This window comes from Ruditapes philippinarum, unplaced genomic scaffold (genome assembly GCF_026571515.1).
Source record: "Ruditapes philippinarum isolate M1 unplaced genomic scaffold, ASM2657151v2 ctg631_1_1_1_1, whole genome shotgun sequence".
NCBI lineage: Eukaryota > Metazoa > Mollusca > Bivalvia > Venerida > Veneridae > Ruditapes > Ruditapes philippinarum.
Window position 1 is genome coordinate 132,223 of NW_026853525.1, and position 21,067 is coordinate 153,289.

Consider the following 21,067-nt stretch of genomic DNA (forward strand, 5'->3'; position numbering starts at 1 on the left):
CAATATCATTCTTTTACTTGGGGACCATTAGTCGCTTTTCATGGAATGGCACTACTGTGTCACATTGAAGGTTCCATGATAACCGCCGTATGAACACATCTGCGGATGTTTCTAAATTCAAAATTTCACCATGTTCGTGTTCAATGTTGAATTCTGCTTAAGCCGGTGCTAGGAGGCGTGGACGGTAACTTGCACATTCCAGTACCGTCCATGAGCAGGCTCAATCAAACCGAGCCTGCAACATTTTCAATTGTGTTGTGTTGGGCCTTCTTTAGGGATTCTGTTTTTCTCTATTCATATAGATATTCATTAGGTTCACTGTAATTGTCTTAATTAAAACCAAACTATACATTAAAACGATCGTGTACTGCAAAACAAGGTTCTTTTTTCAGCCTCCCTTATTTAGATGACAGTTATATGGAGCAAATAAAACGAAAACTAAACATTTACATGATTGATACATTTTAACAATTAATGTACATTTGTTAAAATTTTAGATATGTTCAACGAAAACATATGACGGACAAAACGCTTAAGACGTTATATCAAGTTTCTCACAGGAAGATTTTTATCACATTCTTGTATACAGTTTAACCAGTGTATAAAAGAATTAACAGACATGGCCTTTATTTACGAGTGATCTTTATTCGGAGTTTTCACTTTTGTATTTATTTCAAAAACATCATTTAAGAAAATGTTTTGTTTTTAGTTGCGGTCTTCATGCAGAGGTCATCTTTAACAATGGTTTGACAGTATCAACAAAATATATTGATTTTATAATCATCCTTATGCAAACATTCTTTGAATGTTTTAACAAGACAAACAGAAACATGACATTGGTTGAAAAATGTTGTTTTTTATTCAAATATCAATATATAGACTATTTTGTATTGCATGCCTTATGGTTGACCTGTTGAATTTTCATTGGCTAACAAGCAAGTCTTCAATCGAAGCGAAAATAAAATAGCGTGTCAGCTGATGATTTAAACTATTTAGATTAAAGAGGCAATTTATTGCGGACAAGATTGTTAAAAGTATTTTTGTTGATTTTTTGTAACCAGATATGCTACTGTGATTTCATATGAACATTTAAAATGAAAACATTTTAAAGATGATCTTTGTGTTCAATTTCTAGGTAACTTGATTCAGACACATTGGATGGATTAAAGAACACACTTTACCGTAAGTTGTTATATATTGTAATACGTCTATCATTCATCTTTCTGTATCAATTTGATGATGTAGTATTTTAATTTGCACCATTTTAAGCAGACATCATATTTTTATGGAATGACATATGTTTTTTTATAAGGTCTCTTTGCAGTGGTTATTCGGTGTCGACTTTTATGTTGAAACATTCGTTTTCGACTTCGTGTCAATGTACTGATTCAAGCGTTAACGTAAAAGAGGAATTATAGCCATAACTATTTATGACTTATGTCGGATGATAAAGTCGTATAGTAAATCAAATCAATCATGCGACAAAACTATTCCGGTTCAAACCTAGGATGAAATTAAATACTACAAATATATTGTATTTAACAAACGAATTACAAAAAGCATGTTGTTAATTTAGAGGAGTGGGTCTTTTCTTATATAAAGAAGTCAATGCATTTTTATGTATATTTTTAATCAGTATACAGTAAAAGACGATATAAAACAAAGGTTTCAAGGTTTCAAAATGTAATGGCTATCGATATGTTAAAATGCGTGTGGCCATATTTACAATAAGTATGTATGGCAAAGACAGAAGTATTGTATATTATATACAATTATTCTAAAACGAACTAAACAGGTTCTAAGAGTGTCATTTTCAGTTACATTTAACTTTTTTAAAGATAGTTATCAAATTTAAACTCTTTTTTTAAATAACAATAATTCCATAAAGGTAAATTTGTGTATGACAACTCACCCCCTTAACAAAAACATAATAGACTATGCTTCTAAACCTTATTATGTAGTTCCATGACTATGACTTTCAAACACCAAATTTAAGAGCTTAACATATTGTAAAAATAATACTATGACCACAGCAAATTTTTCGTACAGAAAAGTATTCAGTCGATACCAGAACTACACACGAAAATGTTCAATTAAACTGATCCTGAAGATTATTTTGAATTTACTATTTGTGCGCTCATGACTGATTCGTCTTTTCCCATTTAATACTTTCTTCTATTACATACAAGTTGTAACTGGCAAAGTGGAATCGTTATCTTTAACGTGTATTCACAACTCAAAATCGACAATTGCATATTCATATGAAAAAAAAGTAAAATTGTTTAATGTGAAGGTGGTCCAGTACCAAGGGAATTATTTATTATTTTGCGTACTTGTAAAGCCATTTATGTAAGACTGTTATTTCATTCCTTCAAGATTGAGGTAAACTCGCCTTGGGTGTGCATATCTTATTGTTGAAATTTATTGTTATTATAAATTTACCTTTATAACTAAGTGTTTTCATAATGGCCAAAGGCTTATATGACAGTATAGGCCACTATGAAAACACTTATAATAATAATTATTGACAATTTTATTAATTAACTACACATAATCTAAAAAGCTAAGCACTTAGTGAACATAAAACTAATGTATTATTCTGTTGTTGTGAGGTATTGCAAATGGGATTCTTTTTTAAATGATGTCCCTACTTTCAAACAATTCAAAATGAAAAAAAAATAAGCAGATTAATAATGGCCGAACTGGAGAGCCAATCAAAATTCTCTTTATTCATAACAGCCGAGTTTTCTCATAAAGACCAACCTTTTTGCATAATGACATTATTTTATGTGTTCATTATGTCACGCTGAACTTCATATTAGCCTTACATTTGAAGTGAAAACGTGTCTAATATTGTAAAGTTAATAAATAAAGAATATTAAGAGGTGTATAAATAGGTTCGTTTTTAAGTATAGTAATACAAAACTTTAAATGAACGGCCTACAATTTTCGTCTCTGCTATGCCAATTACGGACAAAAGGCATTTGTAGACAAAATTATGATGTATTCGTTTGATTTTTTTTCTGTTTACCATCTACATTGCTGCTATTTACGACACCGTCGGCGTGATTCTTATTAACATAATAATGTAGGTTTTATTATGTTATGTTTTTCGCCAATGACAACGGTACTAAATAAAGCTGACAGAGCATTTTTAACATGATTTACATCAAATCATTGTAAACAATTATTAAGCATATTAATTTGGTTAGCAGCGGCAATTATTTGCTTTGACGGTCAAATTGTATTAAGTAGGAATTCAAGATGTACATAGTAGGTTCAGCGTATTTTTACTATTTTATCTGTTCATATGTCATCTTTTAAAAGACAGATGTATTTATTTGTTCTTAATCAACAAGTATATTTATAGCAAAAAGGCTAAGGCGAAATACACGAATCAATGGCATTTAAGTTAAAATAGAAATGTCCGATTGAACGTATGAATAAATACAAAATATTATATAGAGGATATTTGTATGATTCTGTATTAGATGAAAATGTGTTTGTTTGTTGTGTAATGTGTACGCCATTCATGAATATACTATTTTAAAGCTCAATCTAAGAAATAAAATTACATCTTATATAACAAGCTTACACATTTTCATTTAATTTTTGCTTAGTAACAAGTTTGAGTAAAATTTCCGTATATCAACATCTGTTTTTTCCACTGGTAGCCTCCATTTCAGACGAATTGCTCAAAAATACAAGCAGTCTTGATCTGAATAATAAGTTCAAATGGCGATGATATTATTTAGTTTAAACAAAAAACTTGATTAAATCATTAAAACGAACATTTATTAAAGGTTGAAAAAAAATGCACCATACCAAACATAATTCCGTTATATACAATAATAAAACGGAAATATATATTAGTCTCTATCACGACCGCCATTTCCAAAAGTTGTTTTATTACAAGCGAAAAATATTATAAAAATAATAAAATAATTTTACATCTATCATAAATCATAAGTCAGTCACATTTGCAAACTCTAACATGTTTAAACTGAGTAAAAATGTTTAGACCCTACAATCGTTGTTTAATAATCAGCATGTAGCATCATTGTTTGAGAATATAAGCATTTGACATTGCCCGATAAACGGAAAATCAGGAACATTCCAATTTATAACATTTAAATCTATATATGTACAAGTAGTTTATTATAATACCATTAATAAAATGTTAAGTTTGTTTCATTTCGGCTAAAAGAGCAGACAAAATCGATACGTAGGTTCATATTCGTATATCCTTTTGATTATTATCCCTCGCCGATGGAATCGAGAGTGGGGTATTGTTCTCTGCAACTACTGGCTGGAATTCAATGAATCTTTATGGGAATCATCAATATCAAGAGGTGATGCGCATATCGTTAGCTTGTTCCAGTCAGACACTTTAACTCAGAGTTATGGCCCTTGATTAGTTATGCAGTATGCATATAGTGCAAAAATCTTTTCCGCACTACTTCCCTGCAACTATTGGCTGAAATTCACCGAAACTTTATGGGAACTTTTAATACCAGGAGTAGATGCGCAAATTGTCGCCTTGTTCCGGTCAGACACTTAAACATAGAGTTATGGCCCTTGATTAGTTATACAGTATGCATATAGAATAATAATCGTTTCCGCGCTACTTCTATGCGACTACTGGCTTGAATTCTACGAAACTTTATGAGAACCTTCAATACCAAGAGGAGATGCGCATATCGTCGCCTTGTTCAGGTCAGTAATCATTTATGCGCTGCTTCTATGCAACTACTGGCTGGAATTCAACGCAACTGTATGGGAACCTTCACAAACAAGAGGAGATGCGCATATCCTTGCCTTGTTTCGGTCAGACACTTTAACTCAAAGTTATGGTCCTTGATTAGTCATACAGTATGCATGTAGAGCAATAATCGTTTCCGTGCTACTTCTCTGCAACTACTGGCTGAAACTTTATTGAGACTTTCAATACCAAGAGGAGATGTGCATAATTTGTTGCCTTGTTCAGACCAGACCCTTCATTACAGAGTTATGGCCCTTGATTAGTTATGTAGTATGCATATAGAGAAATATTGCTATTTTTTGCAACTGCTGTATTGATTAAAACAAAACTTTATGGGAACTATGGATACAAAAAGGCAATTAACATCTCATGGCCATGTCCAGATATAACTATTTAACACCGAGTTAATTAAGGCTCTTTTATTGCCCTGAATATTTATTATGTACAAAGAATATTACTGTATACGCCATGATAAATATATAAATAAAGCCTTGTGGTTTCATTTGTTGTGCAAGTAATAACCAGTACTTGTCGGGGGATATAAATTCAACGAATTTGCTTGTTTAACTTAAACCTACACCTAAATTTGAATTTAGTATGTTCATCAATTAATTTGTGCTTATGTTCTTAGTTAGTTTATATTTATTTTATTTACATATTAAAGATCAAAATTAAACAGTACAAGTACAAACTTGATATTGAAATAATACTTTTTTGTTTCATCTGCTTTACATAATATTATACGGCTTTTTATACTTAAATCTGTTAACGTTTTAAATCTCACCATCCCTTCTTTTAGTTTTCTTACATAAATACACATTGAATAAAACTGATTTTTTTACATATATTATAAATTTCAATTGATCGTTTTGTAGTAGATATAAGATGTCCTTCAAATTATTAGTAAGAAATGAGAAAAATCTGTTCGACATAGATCCTTTGAGACGTCTTTCTAAATAGAAATATTCATGTGAGGGGAAAAAGCATAGCAAATTAGAATATATTTACTTTTTATGCCGTGTTCATTTGAACATTAAATATTTATAATACTGAATTGGAATGACAAAACTACGAGCCTTTATATTCATGAATAAACCTTTTGTAATGAAGAAAAACAGAAATGTAATATGAGTAATCACGTATGTTCTAACGTAATTTCTAAACAAATATTTGAATATCATATTATCTGTCAGCAAATCGACGCAGAAACTGTATAATGCATGTATTATGCAACTTTTATTTGTAACAACAATTGAATAGTAGAAGCAAATAGATTTAAATTAAAAAAAATAGACATTCATTGATCAATATTGAAATGATTGTGTTGCCTTATTTACATAAATTGAATAAAAAAATTAAAAACCATTAAAACTTTTTAACGACCACTTGTAGTTAAGCTGAACATAAGTATGATATGTGCATTGGGGTGTTCGCTTATCTATTGGGAAGTGTACACGCGTTTGAACTTCACTTTTGTATAGTACAACGACTCCTTGTATAGCGAAAATAATATTTAAAACCAAACAGAAAACAAAATGAGCATTTGGAGTTAACCATAGTCACGTAACCGGATCTATGCCCTCCCTCCCAAAGACACCCTTTTACATCCAAGGTAGTAAATATGAAGATGGATGAATAATCCCTCTAAAAATCCACATCTTAATTGAAAATAAGTGCAAGCAATTGTGAAAGGAATATCTAAATGTGTATGTTAGTAGTACTGTATATAAATAAACCATTGTACTCTGCATCACGATAAGTTGAAAGCTTGTATTATGTCTATCCACGCCGCACAAGCCTATCAAGGACACTGTCTGTCTACCAATCTTGTAACAATATATAAAATGAATTTTTATCAATTTTAAATACATACAGTTATTTGAGAGTTAATACATTTTTTTCTGTTATACTTATTAGTTATGTTCTAAAAGTTGACTCGAAATATAAAGAAATATAAAAATATCGACAGTAGTTGCTATGGTCACTGTAAGATAATGCATTTATTTCCTTATAGTGACATCAAACATCATTCACATTTTGGTTACACCACATAAACATAATTTAAGGACAGGATTTAATGTAGTGCCCACACTTTTCAAATGTAGTCTTCACTCTTTTTAAAATGAGCATATATGATGTAATGATGTAGAGATACTGTTTTGAAAATTTGTCTCCATTATCCAAGTTTATGCTTATTGAACGAAATGAATAAGGATATATTTCTAGAGGTTACTCAGGCCAAGACAATGGATTAAGACTAGCAATTTTCATATTCTTTAAATGTTCGTATTTAATTAAAGCGACATTAATATAACATATAATGTCACATTCTTGCTCAAGGAATATGCTTTTCAAAAGAAGTATCAGGAGTCAACCTCGATTACTTTTTTTCATTTTTGAAATATTTGGGCTGTTTGATAAGGTGAAAGCCTTCTTTTGAACAATTTTGGAAGGTGTACATTTGTTCACACTGCCTGTCTGTTTAAGTTTTTCAGCTAGATAAATGATTGTCTTGGTTTTCTTGGATATTTTTGATATTATAAAGGAAGATTATCAATGAAAGGAAAAACAATTAATGATGCACCTAGGACATATCTTTTCATAGAAAGTAAAATAATTGAACTTAAACGCCGCTAAAACCTTATTAAGGATGTTTTGCTCCATCAAGACAATGCCCTATTCACAAGAATACCATTGACATTGATACCATTAACGATCATGACGACCCTAGTGTATTCTTGTTTTCAAAATAACTGTGTCTTGATTAAAATCAAATGTTTGTCTCACAAAAACAGAAGGCGTTTGTATCAAACACACGTGTTATGTTGGTGGATGCGTTTATTGAATGTCGTGTTTTGTGTTAATCTTTGTTCTGAAACTTTACTAAAAGACACACTAACACACTGATGGAAGCGCAATAGGTTGCCATAGCTTATTATTAAATTGGAACACAAAACACAAAACAGTATCCCATACAGACTTAAATAAGCGTTGCACGTTTGACATTTAAACATTATAGCGCTGTAAAGAATTTAAAGCCTGGATTCAAATAAACGGTTAAACTAAACGAACATTTGTTGAGACGTTATCAAAGGATATTTGAACGATGGCGAACAAATAATTCTCAATGACAATATTTCATTGGTAGTTATGGTAAAAAGTAGACGAATCTTTTCACGGTGGTTACCTCAAACACCAATAAACAAATTATAACAATACTGTGTTCGGGTGACCGTGAATTATAATTCACCTAAGCATGTAAATGATTGCTATTTGAGTCGCTGCTGTTAAACCCATGTATACCCTATACAATTATGGCAAATTGAAACGATTATATTATTCAACAGGACAGCTATAAAATTATTTACAAAACAATGGCATTTAGATATCTGTAAATAATATCAACTCGATTTCAAAAAGACTTTGAAGTTTGAAGGTTAAAATATCATAGTATACAAACAATAAAAATAACGAGGTGTGATCAAATAAATATTATAATTATCAATCTTATATTGGCACATATTTTCGTATAATTCTATTGAAATAGAAAAATATGGTTTAAATAAAAACAATCAAACATCTTATACTTCAAAACTTATTAAGTGGGATGCTTTATTTGTAAGCCAATGCAATACGTGAATTATGTTTTTTTTTTAAGTGTTACATTTCAAAAAAGGAAATAGTCATTACAGAAATAGATTATTATTAAGTGACATATTGAATGTATTTTAACGAAAAATGACAAATTCCATATATTTTCCTGAACAGCGGTTAATTATATTGAATAAAATTGTGTCGGGTGCAAATATGTTCAATATGGCAATAAAATATAATACTTTTATTTAAAATATCAATCGATTAAAGACAATAGGGGTTGTTCACAAAAAAACTCGCTAACTATACAGCGCGCAGTAATAATTCGATTATCAAGGTTCAATACTCAATTTAATGCCGTCATCATACACCCGTTTTGAGAAAACAACACAACATTGTTATTTAAATTTGATATAACAAAATGAATAGCTAAAGCTAAAAAATGTCAGAGAAAAAAAACTTCTGGAAGATAAATATTAATTTTGACTCCGCCTGCTTACATACGTATTTCAATACACAATTTAATGCCGTCATCATACACCCGTTTTGAGAAAACAAAACAAAATTACTATCTAAATTTGATATAAAAAATTAATAGTTAAAGCTAAAAAATGTCAGAGAAAAAAAACTTCTGGAAGATAAATATTAATTTTTACTTCGCCTGCTTACATACATATTTATTGTTTATATTTGTTTTTTAACAAATATAAAATATACAGTAGCACTTTTTTCCATGGGTGAAATTTAAAAATCTGACTTCATTGACCTGTAAATTATATATATAGCAGGCATGGATATTAAGTCATAAACTTTGATGACAGTTACATACCTTCTGTTTTTAACATGTGATATTTGCCACAGTTTGATGTTGCCAACTCAGATAAGCATTGGACTATGAGGTACAATAGAAATGCAAAGGAGTTGAACATTACCAATAAACTAGATCATTTTCTTTCTATTATACCGTATAACTTGGCAGACAATAATGTAAATAAATAAATAAATAGATGTGCGATCCACAGGAAAAGAGATACTAATCACGGCCCCTATAGACCAGTATCTTTATTCGGAGTTTGCATTGTTGTTTTGTTATCAATTAAGTTTTTTCAAAGGATGTTTTTTATTTACAGTGTGGTCTTAACACGTAAATTGTCTTTAACACAGGGTTGACTGTAAAAATAGAATAGATAAATTTTAAAATCAATCAACCGTGTTCATCATATATCATTTGAATGTTTGAACAAGCCAAACACAGAATCATGATATTCGTCTTTAAATAACTACTTTTATTTAGCCTTATTAATTTATCTATAAATAGACCTTTGTATTGTATTGCCTTAAGGCATGAGTTGTTAAAATTTCATTGGTTAAGAGACAAACCGAACTGCAAAAATAATATCAAAAATAAAAGCGTTGAAACTTATGATTCAAACTATATAGATTCAGGCAAAAGAGCTAATATATTGTACTTAATTCTTTAGAACAAGATTGTTATAGGTTTTCTGTGATCAAATGCGCTATTCTTATTTAATATAAACATTTGAAATGAAAACATTTTAAACATAAACCTTGTGCATACTCGCGATACCACTTAATTCGAATGTGAATGGAGTAAAGAAGACACTTAACCGTAAGTTATATATTTTATACATGTATTTGTAACTGATGTAGATTTCTTTTATTTAAACTGTATATTCACCTGAATAATAAATGTCTTTGTTTGTTGTTGTATTTTTGTTATTTATTTATTTATTTTTTTTTTTTTTTTTTTTTTTTTTTTTTGGCGGGGTTCTTTTCAAACATATGTCATTGGGAAAGTCAATTTAATTTTCACTGTTACGTTCGGATTAAGTGGACTTTTATGTAGAAATTGTTCGGCTCGGTGTCAATGTACTGACACATAAACTGAAGCGTTTATATGAAAGAAAAGTTTTGTCCAAAACAATTTCATGGAGTGTGTGTAACGAATGATCACGAAACGGGAGATAAAATTATGCTAGCGGTGTGTATAACACTTTACTTTAGGGATGGATTTACACCTTGCTATGAAATGTTATACTGAAAATATATTTTTCAGAGGAATATAATTACCAACACGTCTACCGCTCGATTTGTTACCGAATCTTGATACTCATGTATCTAGTTGTTTAGTCTAATTGTACTGTGCGACGAAATATTGTGCAATTTTGTATCTCGGCAATATCTTGCCGGGATTTTGAGCACAAGCTTTGAACCGTCTAAAATCGTATTAGAATTTATATTTGAATAAATTTGTAACGATAACTTAAAGAATATTCAATTCTACATCAAATTCATGTTTTATTTGTGAAAATATTCCTAACATAACGATTTTGATAGAAAAGTAAACACATGTACCACCAAAATAAAGATATTTCCGACCAGCTAAACATCTGATGTTTGTAAACATAATTAAAACCGGTATAACGCCTTTAATAACTTTATTTAGGAAATATATATTAAAAGTAAGAGGTCTGTTTGAATATCTTATTGTTATGTAAGGTAATAGACCTTTTCATATAAATATAAGATAATTTGATTGGTTGACTATGCTTTTTATCTTTACTTGATTTTATCGTTCTTTACCATGCTGATCACTGACAACTTATATTTGATATAAGGTTGTTCTAATAAATAAATAATTGCCAAAATAACATTCTTTAATAGCATGGGTAAATTTCTTAGTTACAACTTTGCTTTTATATTAACATCCATGACCAACAGATGACTGTACGATATTATGCAGTAAACTTCATTCAGATTTAGTACAAAATACTTAACAAATTGAGTACAACTGAGTACGTACAATAAATTGTTATAGTTCAACCAAATGCTCATTGATATCGTCGATTTGGTATCAAGTTGAATTTACAAAGCGCAAGTATTTTTTCTATTCATATAAAAAGCATTGTTCTTCAGGATCACATTTTGTTTTGGAGACTGAATACCACTTTAAAAGATAATGGAACATGAGGGGTGTGCGCTTTTCTTTATCCCCTTTGAACATACAAAATCAATTCAGGTCTTATATCTCCATGTAATTTTCATGTTTCCATTGCTTCCAAGAGGTTTCTTTTTTTCCAGATTTTGTTTTGACTGACGAATATTGAAAGAAAACATTTTAACTCCATCGCGTTCAACACGTTTGCTCATTAGTTACAAGGATTAAAGGAAAATATAAGAAATCATCTTACAATTTAAGTAAAATGCACATTAACGATTAAATATATCAACAAAATTTGATATGTAAAAACAAAATTGTTAAACTGGTCGGATCGACAAATATAGCTAATGTAAAACATTTATCGGTATGAATGTATTGTCGACTGAAACCATTGATTTTAAAGCCAAATAACATTAGACTATTTAATAACATTGAACAATGTCTTTCGTTTTTACTTTAATGACAATGAAACTAGTATAAATAATTATATCGGTTAAGTGACATCTGAATCATTGTTATCAGATTAGTGTTATATATTTTAAACGTATATATCAGTGTTGGAAATACCATCTAGTATTATTAGAATTTATTTCATTTATCATAGTAAAAACAGTTAAAATTAGTAATAGCTTGTATGAAACCAAGTTTAAGGTGAATAAAGTTGGCAATTATGAAAGATGAAAACTAACATTCGTGCAATCTACCCTTTGATGATCAGTCTTGTCAGCAACTGAGTCGGCTAACGACTTTTAATATTTCTTTTTCTGGCTATATCTGGCTGTGGATCTGTTTCTTAATGTAACACTTATTATTGAGAGTATTTCGTCAGTTAAAATATGTATGGCAGTAACAGTGTATGATAGTTTGATTCAATCACTTGTTCTTAAATGCTGTGTTGTTAAAGGCTGCAAAGTCAGGACAAATGCATTTGGCATGCATTTAATAGAGTACCTCGTTGTTCAAACTGAGTGGCATGGTTTACATTTTTTGGATGTAAACGTTTTACTTCTTTGTTTGTCCAAGCGGTGCCAACAGACTCTTTGCTTTTTGCATAAATTGTTAGCATTCAATAATATTGCATGGTCTTATTAATGGCATTTTTACTAATATGCACCAGATGCATCAATATCCTGAAACCTGTATTTGTACATGTTTTCAAAATGTATTGGAAATGACAGGATAATACTTTTGTGTCATAAACTATGATGTGAAATGGCAGTTATGACAAAGAAAGGTTTTAGTCGTGTAGAATTAATGTTAGCTAGTATTTGCAAGCAAATTTTTCTTCGCGAATTCATAGTTAAAGTGAATGAATGTGTTAGCCCGATGTTGTGTTAATCCTATTTTTCAGGAACACTTTCTATTGTGAATACAATGACAATTTACAGCCTTAATTTCGATTTTGAATACAATTGTGACGTGAATTCATGAGTGCCCACGCTAAAACCTTACGTTTTTTACCGAAAAAAACCCGCCTAAATCTTGACAACGTGACTTTTATGAAACAATATACCTCTTGATAAAATAAAAACGAGATTTAGTTTATTATTCCATTACGATAGAAAATGTAGTTCTTACATAATGATTACAGGCAACATACATTATGAGGTTTTTACATATATATTAAAAACAATACATAATTATACAGCTGTCATATCTATATCAAACTTGTTGACTTCTTTAACAAAACGATAACAATAGATTAATGGTTAAGGTATCACTGTATAATATCGGATGTCAGTACAGGTAAAATCCTTTATTTTCTTATATGTTTCGCTGAAACGAAAATTAATCATTTGTCTCCTAATAAGAGTTATAAGACCTTTAGTCTGGGACAGAATAAACAACAACACTGAAACAGGATGAAGGCTTTCGCATTGTTTCAATATTATTTTATACACAGCAAAGATAAACCTCTGAACTAGCTCACAGCTTATAGAATAAACTTTTATCTTGATTAGTAACTACGGCTAACAAGTACCAAAAGCTTTACTGCCAGTAAAGTTAAAAACGTGCTTCAGTCACAGACTACAGTTATATATTATAACATTTGGCTTATCTTGATGTAATTAAATGAAATAATGGCTATCTTAAGTCAGAACATATTGTCTAAAGGCCTCAACAGACGGTAGGGTTTAGTGGTACAGCTCTAATTAGAGATAAGATGTACAATTTTCAAAGCGATACAACACTTGCATTCAGACGGTAATTCTTCACTGTAGGAATCATCTGAGGTTTCCCTAAAAAGGATCCCTCCTAATTGATATGCTTTACATACTTTACTCACTTAATAATTTTTAACGCCATGAGTAATGATTGAAACACCTCCATTTAAAAAAAAATGTTGTTTTTTTATGTGAAGCCTGACCGAGACTCGAACCTGGGACCCTCGGATTACCGTACTGCGGCTCTACTGACTGAGCTACTAGTATCTGACCGCCTACAAACTACCTCCCCTCCCCTAATTAGAGAACAGTTCAATACCGTCTCATTTTCATTTCCGGAATATTTTGGAATTCGAACATAACACAACTTTGGTTTGGGTCTCCTGAAGAGTTTTTCAAAATCATTTTTACCCCATCTTACTACTTTGTTTACCTTTTAGCTCTAATTGTTCAGGAATTTCATTCATTACACCCATTATCAGAAGATAATTTGGTAATCTAAAACTTGTCTTTGTGGGAGGTCTGTAGAAATCTATACAACAAGACTATCAAAATAGAACATGTCCTATCCCTTACATCTAGACTTAAGGTTTCCGAATTCAAGAAATAGTAGACTTCACACATTAAGATTTGCCTGTACATCTTAGTTTTAATTGGTGTTGTACTTCAAATCCTACCGTCTGTTGAGGCCTTAAGACTCACAACGGTTAAAGGGATGAGAGGGTGGGCAATACGACCTGTACAGTACAATGCGAAGTCCTCGAGTGGCGTATCTACCCGTCTGTTAATTACATATACACTTCCAGTTCAGTGAGCACGAAATAATCGTGCTAAACTATGACCAAGCTTATTAAACCGTACATCTATAACTCTTAATCTGTAATAAAAACATTGTCAAACGACTCAGTCACAATAACCAAACACAGGTCATGGATTAAATATTTAATAGAATGTTTGATGTTTAAAATGACTAAATATAATAATTTAAATCGTTATTGCTGTGTTCCCATCTATTTGAATTTTTTCCTTTAAATAGGGAACTGTCCATAAAGAAAAAGTAATCACTTACAAGGTTAAGGAAAAGGGAATGGTGCTTAAAAGATAAAGATTTCTGAATTTTTATTAATCTGCATATTTCTTTATTTCCCTACTTACTTCTTTAGTGTTAAATAAAGCACGGGATAAAGAAGAACAACTAAGACATATTTGATTAAAGCACAGCTGAGGTTTAGTTTAAAAAAGAGATAATATATCAGTGTTCGAACACTCGAACGTTCAACTAACATATTGTACAAATAGTTGTTCGGTCTGTGCTTTTTGCGTTAGTATCCAAAACTAAAAAATCCGATTACCTGAAGACTTGCAATTGAAAAGGAACGGAGAACAAAGTGAACATTGATGAATGCGTTATTTTACTTTTTCTTGAAAGGACACAATATAATAACATACTGTACTAAAATCTCCTTTTTAGCCATTTCAGAAGTAATGATGGCTTATAACTTCTAATATTATTTTAATTTGGTTTTTTGGCTACCATTTTCTTCAGAATGAAGATTGTAATATCTTATGCAGCTGTATGCTAAAATATCCGGATCCTCTAAATGCAAAATTTATAATTTTAATGGGTAATTCGTCTTGAGCCGATGCTAGGGGTTGTAGACAGTAGCAATAAAACTGAATCTTACGGAATACCGTCAGGGCCATCGTGGTTATACGTTAAAATACAGAAGGCGACAATGCGAGAGTCGTCATCGTACTATCGCGTTATCGCACTGTCGCCATCGCACTGTCGCATTGTCGTCATTGCTCCGTCGCACTGTCGCATTGACGTACTGTCGTCATTGCATTATAGCAATGTCGCCATCGCACTGTCGTCATCGCGTCATTCCCGTTATGAGGTAAAAGGTAAAACATATATAACTTTACTGGATAGAAGACATCTATTGATTTTGGGGTCACAAGGTCAAAGTCCAAGGTCGCTATTACCTTAAATTTGAAAACAGTAGTTTCCAGAGTATAACTTAAGTTCCATTTGGCCCACAATATTCAAACTTTATTGGAGGATTGCTGTTTGAAGGAGGTAATACCTTATTTAATTTATGTAATGTCTTACAAATGCTTCATCCTTACTACAAAAAGCACTTTCGGACATATAATGCTCCGCCTAGCGGTGCTCTTGTTATATATGTTTTACCTTTTACCTCATATAGACGTGTTTTCACGCCTTTTCACCCTCTCTTTTGATTCCTCAAATAGTGAAAACCATGCCCTATTTATCAGATACATCGGGGTGCTAGAGAGGGAGTACCCTCTTCTGTACGGAGTTTTTAAGGGTGACTGCCGCCCCACTCAACTCCAAGAAAAATTTGGACTTGTGAGAGGCTCAAAATGGCATCAGGTCGATCTTAAGGTAACGTGTAACCAACGCTGAAAGCCCTTCACTCTATCCAGACCCATCGAGAATTTGCAGCTTTGATGGAAAAAATAACACAACATAGTGATTTTGAAATGTCCCCTCGTTGTCAAGATAACAGGAAATTAAGATATAAATGTTTATATTTGTTGTTTTTTGTTGTTGTTTTGTTTAAGGGAAACATGCAAAATTCGCATTACCAACTACCTCCCGGTAGGTAGTGGAGGATTAAGAATAACCAACTACCAGCTAGCAGGTAGTACGTTATTTGAATATCCAACTACCAACTAACTATCAAATTGACGCTTCTTTAGATTTTTTATCAATATCTAAGATCGAGCCATTGTTGGTGTTTTGTGAACATAGCACTTTTATATTTCTTAAAGATAGAAAATAAATATGATAAATTTAAAAAAGGAAATGTATAAGATATACTAGTTTTTTGTGTCCACTTGTTTTTATATATAGCCAAAGTGATTTTAGCTCAGCCTTGAGAAACTGCTTCTGAACAGATGTTAATAATATTTGCAGTGAAGTTTTAATTTATTTTGCAATGTTATAAAAAATAGTTTATGCCATAATTTTTTCTTATTTCTTCAGCAGATTCTAATATACATGTGTACCTAAAGCACCGTATGTTAAGTTTGCTGACCATATAGTATAAGAAGAAAATATGGCATAAACCATAAACCACCATAACATTGCAAAATGAATTAAAACTTCACTGCAAATATCAATTACCTCTGTTTATAAGCAGTTTCTCATGGTTGAGCTAAAATCACTTTGGCTATATATAAAACAAGTGGACACAGAAATCTAGTATATCTTTTATATATATTTTTTTTTTAATCATATTTATTTACTATCTTTAAGAAATATAAAAGCGCTATGTTCACCAAGCACCAAAAATGGCTCGATCTTAGATATTGATAAAAATCTAAAGAAGCGTCAATTTGATAGGTAGTTGGTAGTTGGATATTCAAAAAACCTACTACCTACTAGCTGGTAGTTGGTTATTCTTAATCCCGACCTACCGGGAGGTAGTTGGTAATGCGAATTTTGCATGTTTGTCTTAAATAAAACAACAACAAAAACAACAAAAATAAACAGTGAGATTTTTTCTGGATTAAATATAGATGATAGATGTATTTTCAACATTGAAACACATTGTCTCACTATTTCCACAAGCGGAATCATTTGGCTATAGTACAATATGCTGACCAGTTACACATACAGTAGGATCTGCTGTTATGTTAATCTTAAAGTGAAAATTGTTGACCACTTATGTTAGATATATAGAAAAAATTATGTGTATACGTAAATTTCTTTATCTACAATGTAAGTAATATAATAAAATATACATCTTACAAAACAATAAAACCACTAATGACGATCTATGAATATAATTTGTTTGTCTTTTTTATACAAGTAATAAACAATGATTTTAATTTTTTTGCATATTTTAAATGTCAACATAAGATGATTTTCATCTGAAATATTTCTATTACATTGTGTATTAAAGTTTCACACAATTTATTACATTTTCCGTCTATGTATAACTCTTTCAGTATTTATATACAAAATGATTCTTATTATTAATTTATAATTTTATTTAAACATTATTAGTAAACAGAAAAGAAACAAACAAAAAATAATAAATAGGAAAAGGAAAAGAAGTTAAAAAAAATATTGACACAAGTAAAATAATCCCATATTCTATACCGTCAGCTTATTCGCCAGCAGTTTAGAGCCGTCAACCAGAAGGCAATAGTCGACAGTACGATAACGCGAAGACGAACGTGCGATAATGCAATGGTGACAGTGCGATAATGCGAAGACAACAGTACGACAAAGTGCGATGGCGACAGTGCGATAACGCTATCGCTCTGTCGTCATCGTACTATCGCGTTATCGCATTGTCGCCTTCGCACTGTCGCATTGTCGTCATCGCACTGTCGCATTGTCGTCATCGCACTGTCGTATTGTTGTCATCGCACTGTCGCACTTTCGCATTGTTGCCCTCTGTATTTTAACGTATAACCACGATGGCCTTAACGGTATTCTGTAAAATCTGGAATATTTTTTCAAGTTTGCTTTTTATTCTTTTGTGGCTATATATTTTACTATTCTATTGCAATATCCCGTTGTCAAGTCGAAGACAACGTTTCTTCTAAATTGATCTTATAATTGAGAGTTTTTTTAACTTCCACGTCCAAGTACACAATACATTAATAACCAATATACACACGTTTAAGCAGATACCATAGCAGACGATTTCATTAAGATCTGTTGATCTCATGTGACTCTCATTTACCAATAGCATAATAGTTAACACTGAAATGAGCGTTATTGTATTTTTTGTCAAAACAGAGATATTGAAGATGAATACCATTTTGTTATATCATGTCCGTTGTGCGAAGATTTTAGAAAACAATATATCAAAGCATATTTTTATAGAAGACCTAATGTTATTAGATTTACAGAGCTTTTTAAAAGTGATAATCAAGCTACAATTAGAAATCTTTCGAAATTTATTTACAATGCTTTTATACTTAGAAAGTCTTTGCTTTGTTAACTTTGCCAATTTTATGAAAGGAATTTACTTCATTTTGATTTTGTTTATGATATTGATTTATAAATATGTAAACATCTTATTATTCCTCCACAAACAGCATGTTGACAATATAAATTGTGTTCACTGTTTATTAAATCACATGATAAAATTATGATATTTATGTATATGCAATTGTATGACAAAAAAACTAGTACTGTTTACGTCAATAAAATTATCTATCTATCTACCCTTTTATTTATTTTATTTATTTATTTATTTATTTATTTGTTTATTTATAACAAAATTACATAAGAATTGCAGACTCGGTTTGATTTAGTCTGTACATGAGGGATGATGAATAAGTGCAACACCCCTCACGCCCCCTAGCACCGGCTTGAGCGGTACTCAATTCTCAACACTGTATAGTGTTGGCATCAATGATCCCGAAGGACCAAAAAATATATCAACACTGAAGTAAAGTAGGGGGCAAATTTTTACAGCTGCCACACAGCACTTGAAACCTGCTGTTGTGAAGTATACAACAAAATTACATAAGAATTGCAGACTCGGTTTGATTGAGTCTGTACATGAGGGATAATGAATAAGTGCAACATCCCTCTCGACACCTAGCACCGACTTATAAGTCACATTTTAAACTGTAGTTCGTCTTGTCGGTGTATATTTTTCCTACACTTATTATGTTTGTTTCTTATGGAATTACAAAAAGAAAGATGTATGGCAGTGTTACGTATACACCGCATACAACTCTCAACAAATATAACTCCCCGAAGAGATAATGGGGATGATTTGTGATGAGGGTGATGATGAAAATGATTTCAATAATGATAGACGTGAGGACGTTTTGATGATGATGATGATGATGATGATGATGATGATGATGATGATGATGATGATGATGATGATGATGATGATGATGCAAAGTAACATTCTGACACGGTGACAATGTCGTCACGCATTTTTTCACTTGGGGGACCATATGCCGCTTTTCATGGAATGGCACTTACGTGTCACATTGAAGGTTCCATGATGACAGTCATATGAACACATCTGCGGATGTTTCTAAATTCCAAAGTGTACCAGTTCGTGTTAAATGTTGAATTCTGCTTACACCGGTGCTAGGGGGCGTGGAAAGTAACTTGTACTTTCCAGTACCGTCCATGAATAGGCTCAATCAAACCGAGCCTGCAACATTTTCTCGTGTTGGTCTTTCTTTAGGGATTATGTTTTTCTCTATTTTGTGTTTTTTTTTTGTTTTTTTTTTTTTTTATTATTATTATTATTATTATTATTATTGTTGTTGTTGTAGTGAAGCCATGCACTTTTTACTAGTGATTTTGATAATAGCTATACATTTAATAATACAGGTGATAAAAATATAAGATGATAATGATTATAATGATGATGATGATAATGATGATAATGCAAAGTAACGTTCTGACACGGTGACGATATTATGTTTTTTGTTTGTTTTTTTATTTCTGTTGTTATTATAATAATTATTATTATTATTGTAATGAAGCCATGCAAATTATACTAATAGCTATACATTTAATGATACAGGTGATAAAAATGTAAGATAATAATGATGATGATGATGATGCAAAGTTACATTCTGACACGGTGACGATGATGTTGACTTTCATTTATAATTGACATTGACTTTCAAGGTCAAATGCCTAAATTGTGCTTTTTTGCTAATTTTTGCTATTAGTGACTATAACTTTGTTATTTTTGAATGGATCGTCTTCAAACTTAAACATAATCATTATTTTTGATGGACCATTGAAAAAGGAGACATACTTAGACATTTTAGTATATATGACGTTGACCTTGGAGGTCAAATTTTAATTTATTTGCTGTGACTGGCTATAAATTTGTTATTAATAAATGGGTTCATGTATAACAAACTCAATTGACCTAAGCTACTTTATAACATTTACCTTGAACATCAATTTATTGAAATTTAACTGATTATTACTTTGAGTGTAACTTGGTAATTAATTAATGGATTTACTTTATACTTTGACAAAACCTAATTTTGGACAAGACCTTCGAAACGGTCGAAACAGACCTTGATTGGCGTCCGCGCCGAAGCGCGGCGCCCTTTATGGAATGAAATCAGATTTTGTGAAAGGGCGACAGCAACTTCTCAAGCCTTTTAGTCGGTCATGATAAAAGCCGATCATTCCGATCTGTATGAGGGTGCTTGCTTATTAATTAAAAATGAAATGTCGCGATATGTAAAATGAATAGCGAAATGGAGAATTTCGGAATGCAACTTTTTCAAATGAAATAACCTTTTCCGTCAATAAATCGCGCTCTTCGGGGTATTTTTATTTTATCATTTTGTAGTACACAGTGGGTTATTATGGTATGTTATTGTTGTACATGTACATGTATCCGAAAGCTGTTAATAGAATGATGAGTTGATGACCTAAATATTCCGAAAATCTATTTATAGAGGGATGTACTCCTATCGGTAATTCCCGGTCTCTCCTGGTCTATTTTGAACGGGATTTACTAGTGACCGGCGAATAGTACCACACGTTTATTGTCCGGTCTCTCCCGTTTTTTGAGTAGATATTTGATATCGTTA

The 21,067-nt window shown here is 31.3% G+C and overlaps 1 protein-coding gene across 1 annotated transcript in view; it reads left to right on the forward strand.

The window, feature by feature from the left end:
- Positions 1 to 982: 982 nt before the first annotated feature.
- LOC132737111 (protein PRRC2A-like) overlaps positions 983 to 21,067 on the forward strand; it is a 43,276-nt gene continuing 23,191 nt past the window's right edge. The window contains exon 1 of the mRNA XM_060724347.1: positions 983 to 1,182. The gene's annotated coding sequence lies outside the window, so the exon portion shown is untranslated. The remainder of the gene's footprint in view (positions 1,183 to 21,067) is intronic.